Source organism: Lactuca virosa, chromosome 4, assembly GCF_052849685.1.
Source record: "Lactuca virosa cultivar CGN04683 chromosome 4, Lactuca_virosa_CGN04683_v6, whole genome shotgun sequence".
Classification (NCBI taxonomy): domain Eukaryota; kingdom Viridiplantae; phylum Streptophyta; class Magnoliopsida; order Asterales; family Asteraceae; genus Lactuca; species Lactuca virosa.
The window spans coordinates 239,300,567-239,305,960 of record NC_136429.1 but is presented as its reverse complement, the minus strand read 5'-3'; positions in this window follow the sequence as shown (position 1 = coordinate 239,305,960).

Below are 5,394 nucleotides of genomic sequence, written 5' to 3'. Positions count from 1 at the left end.
CCTATTTATCAATTCAAAATGCACACAGAGTCGAGCACACACTCAACCGAACACCCATACTGACCTCAATTCATGAATGGAACCCCGACCTGATTTCTGCAATTTCTGCTATCAATCCCCAAGAAGATCTGATTCACATGCTGGGGAGTTTTACCAAACTTCCAACTCACACAACCCTCAAACCGAACAGCGACTTGGGCCGCCATTTTCCCCTCGATGAGGATGTGAAACTCATTCCGTTCTCATACCCGCTCATGTCCTGAATACCTGCACGGTTCTCCCTAACTTAGATTCGACTAAGTCTTCGTAAGACATGAGATTTGAAGGATTCCCAATCGTTCTTACTCTTTAATAACCAACTGATGACAACCTGCTGCTTACCCGTCCTAGTGTTCTATTAGTGGCCCAAACCCCAAAGACCACAAAACTCCTAAAGATCAGACGAACACTTCCCGAATCCTAACGAAACTGATAATCTCAGACGCCTTGAAATGATGCCACACTTATATCTTGAAGTCTAAATAACCGATGCCCAGACCAAAGCCTCCGCAGTAGACCACTTCCCCTGGCCCTTCCAAAAACCAACCCAAGCACCATGGCTGAGTCACCAATCCTGACCGTAGACCTTCCACATCACGTCCCTGAACCGATATTGACTATAGATCCCGATAACTTTCAACGCTCCAAACCAGCAAAGAGGGAAACGACCTTTCACTAACCACTCTGTCACTCACGGTATGCAAATGGCATATGACAATGTTTGAAGGTATAAACCAAACACAAGCAAGGAAATAAACCCATAGGTACACTTACCCAAATCCTTGGAACGAAAACTCCATCGTGCAGTTTCCCGCAAGCGCTACATTGAATCCGGCCCTACTGGCCTCTCAAAAGCCGACCCGAACTCTTGGGTCTCTTCCCGGGACCCTCCAATATATGCACCTGATCTGGTCCCCTCTTCCCAATGTGATCCAAATCAATCTCTACCTCTTGGCTCTAGAAATCATATCATTCAGGGTCTGGCACCCTGACACACTCACCATCTCAATCGTCAACGGCTGATCTGCAATAGCTGGAGCAACATATGCCCTAAACCGGGCTACAACTACTCCGAAGACATAGTCTCCAATCCCGAAAGCTCAATAGATCGCACAATCAATCCTTGCCGCCTGGTACAAGAGATCCAAGGCGAACTCAAAAACCCTGGCAGTCCTTCCACTAACTGGCTCACCACCGGAGTCGGGACCAAACCCTGGTCCTTCCCCATGAAAGTTCATCCTCATTCTGCATAGCAGCTATTCCCATGGTCCAAACATAACCAAAAATTCTCCTTACCATAGGCTTATTAGATTCACCAAGACTCTCACCAATTCGAGTATGGATCTTGTGCTTTCAGTGGTACGGGCCCAATACTACCTTCCACACCTATCCATACTTTCCTCAGCAATCCTGCCGAATCCTCTAAGTCACCTACTCCACTAATGCACCAAATACCTACTAAACAGAAGCATGATACCCAACGAAGCAACTCCTAGGCTCCCCCTAGGTTCCCAACCTCATCGAACCGCCCCACTAAACTCACTGGAGCATATCCTAGGCTTTCCTAAGTCCCAACCTCACCCTGCCATCAGCTGCTAAGGAAATCCCCATGATGCCATCCATCCACCTCCTGGATGTCATCATATCCACTTAGCAGTTGACTCCCATCACTCAAGAGCTCCACAAAGCACAAAGCAAGCAGCATGCGTGCATTGACTCTCCAACCCATGAAACTGTCATAGAACATTCAACCTATATTCCACAACTAATGCTATCCACATTCACCCTCACTTTCGGCTGCTTTATGTATGCAAATTATACACAGAACATGATCTAATAGACTGTCGAATAATAGACTGTACCCTAGGACCACAACCAGACAAGGAACAGGAAATAAGGCCAAATCAATTATTCTAAGGCTATAAGATGCTAACCGTATACAATTTTAAAATCATACACTTAGCAGTTACTAATACCAATAATCATTCCCATTCCAGCATAGCATCCGGTATCTCCAAGGCTACAAGCATCACATATCTGGCCAATTTATCGCTGACTAATCAGCACTAGCATGCAAGTCTACCAGCTCATACAACATATTAAGGCATCTCTTGTAGCCCTAACTAGCATGTGATTCTCAGATTCATAAATTAAGTCATAACAGAAAACATATATGGGTATTCTAGGGAAACTTACTTGAGCTCGGCTTATTGCATGCACCACACCCTTGCTTGTCTCAGAAAACTTTTTCATTGAAAACATTTTTCTTTTTGAAAACTTTACAGATCCTCAGTTTAAGTTCAGACACACCCGAAAGTATGTCTGAATCCCTCAAAGCTAGGCTCTGATACCAACTTGTAACGACCCAAAATGCAGGGTAAAATTTTTTATTTTTATTATAGTTAAAACACAAATATCATTTAAATCCAATCATTCAAAACATTGTTTAATAAAATATTTATCAGAGTTACATCCCAAAATCACATAATGCAGAAAACATGGGTGTCTGCGCTGCGATCAAGCCGGGCCCTTCCTTTCTAGACCGATGATACTTGTAACCATAAACAAAACTATAAGCCCGAAGCTTAGTGAATTCCCCACAGCATACCCCACATAATCCATATAACCGCATATACCATACCAATCGCATAGACCATATCAATCATATAAGCCATATCAATCATATAAGCCATATCGAAAACATAAGCCATGCATATAAACATATAAGGATGTCGTGGGCTCCTCCCAGGGTCTTACTCCAGGATGCCATGGGCTCCCCCACATGGTCTTACACCTAAGTGTCATGGGATCCCCCCATGGTCTTTACCTGGAAAGCCATAGGCTCCCCCACATGGTCTTACATCTAAGCGCCATGGGCTCCCCCATGGTCTTTACCTGGAAAGCCATGGGCTCCCCCACATGGTCTTACATCCAAGTGTCATGGGCTCCCCCATGGTCTTTCATGCAATATCACATAAACAACTATCATACCACATAGCATATAACCAACTAGTATACCACATATTACTACATCAACTAGTGTACCGCATATCACAAAATGGGCTGGCCTTGGTACCTTCGACCCATTGGTATGTTGAGGAGACTCACCTCGCACTACTGAAGTCCCGCATATAAAACTCTAGCTGCTGGATGACAGATTCCCGAACTGTCAACATCAAAACAATACCCAATTGATAATTGGGTTCCAATACATAACCATAAGTCCATGCTTGGGGTAAAAAGAATACTTTACCCCCAAGCTAGCTTGATCCAAGCCCAAGGCCCAAACACACACTCTAAAGGCCCAAAAACCAATCAATGAACCAAGGCCCAACATATGGCCCAATTTTCCAAATTGGGCCCAAACCTCTACATGGCCTTACCTTAAGGCCCAACCATTTATTCTAGTAAAACCCATTGGCATTCCGATGATCCAATATCTCATAATCATCAAGGCCTAATTATGGCCCACTTATGGCCTAGTTTTCCAAATTGGGCCCAAGCCTTTCCAATGGGCCTTATACTAAAGCCCAATAATTTCCTTAGTCCATAAACATTTTCCCAATTGGCCCACGAAGGCTCACAACAACTTAGTCCAAGAAGTGGCCCAACAAGAACCCAAACCCAATTAGGGTTTTTCACATAGAATGACGATTAGGGTTAAGTGTTCTTACTTAACCCATTAATGACTTAATCCCTTAATTCCAATATTGCCTTAAGTTAATTGCAAAGAATTATTAATTAATATTTTAAGTCTAATAAATAATTCTAGTGCGGGTCCCGATTAATTCCCACAATTAGGGTCTCATGACATTAGGGTTTTCTAAACCATAATTTGGTTTTCCAATCAGAATACTAGCCAATTAGGTCTGAAGACAGATTCAGGCTGATTAGGGTTTCACCAAGTCTGGCACCACCTACTGCCACCTCAGGCGGTGGTGGTTGACGGCGGCTGACGGTGGCAGTCACCACCTCGCGGTGTTGGTGGCTATGATTCTAAATCAAAACACATAAAAACATCCCAAAAATCAATCCAATAACACACAAGAGCACAAGGCCACCCAAGGCGACGGCTGGTGGTGGCAGAATGGTAGCGTGAGGTGGCAGCCACCATCTCACGGTGGTGGTGGTGGTGGATTTTCTTAATTCCCAACCGATCAACCACACACACATACACACAGCACAATATTTGAATACAACCACCCACCTGGTGGCGTACAACGAATGACAACAACAGCAACTCCAATAGTTGACAGTGGAGAGACAACTGGAGGACATGGCGTCGTTTACTGTCGCATGGGCGGCGATGGACATCGGCAAAGAAGAAAAGAAGAGAAGCGATTGGGGCGGCTACGACCAAGTCTGAACAGGCCAGCAGCGGTATCAAAGGAGCAGTGGCTGTTCGTCGGCGGCTGTCTTCACGGGAACGACAACTGTGGATGCGTAGTGGTTCTCCGGTGTCATCAGGTAAGGAGGCAGCGGCAACAACACCCGCAACGTCGTTTCCCGACCATCCTTGATTAACACGACGTTGGGTTCAACACTTTTCATCTTCCGGTTCACCGACAGTCTTCGCTATCACCGGCAATAGGGACGTGTGAGGCTAGCTTCGTCGGCAGCAATGGTCCGCCGGTGACCTTGGTTGATCGGAACAACAAGATGATGGGGTGGTAGCGCCTGGACAATGGAGAAAGAAGGTGGCGGCTGGAGGTTAAGGTAGGGTTAGAGAGTGATAAGGTGACGGGTTATAAACTCCCGTCCAATCTCAACAATTTACCATATTGACGCTTTCAGTCCCTCCTCCTTTTATTCTTTTCAAATAAAGTCCATAAGTTACCATTTAACCCCTTAGCCTCCAAAATCTATTAAATATAAGTCAAAATGATACCAAACACCCCCTGACTTTTGAAAATCTTTACAAAATGAATCCTGGAATTACACTTTATCACCCGGAAGTCCAACTTATATCATTTGGCTCCCCGAAACCAACAACCCGCTAAATATTATGGATTTTAGGGCTACAATAAAATAATATAAAATATGAATTTACATCTTGGGGTTCTGGGTTTATTATTTAATTAATCTATTTCAAACGGAATGTTACAACTATGCTAGCAACTATACAGCCGACCATAAGTTATGATTCGAGTGTGGAGAAGTTAGGCATTTAGAGGACGAATGCCCAAAGAAGAAAGAATCTGTAAAACCGAATGCGCCAAAGGTGAGGGCATTCCAGATGATTTTGGACGTAGAAGTAGTTGACACCTAAGGAAGACAAGGGAAGGAAGCCACTTCTCCAAAGTTCAGGACACGAAGTAGTCGGGCTATAAATATAGTAATATGTTGTATAGCCTT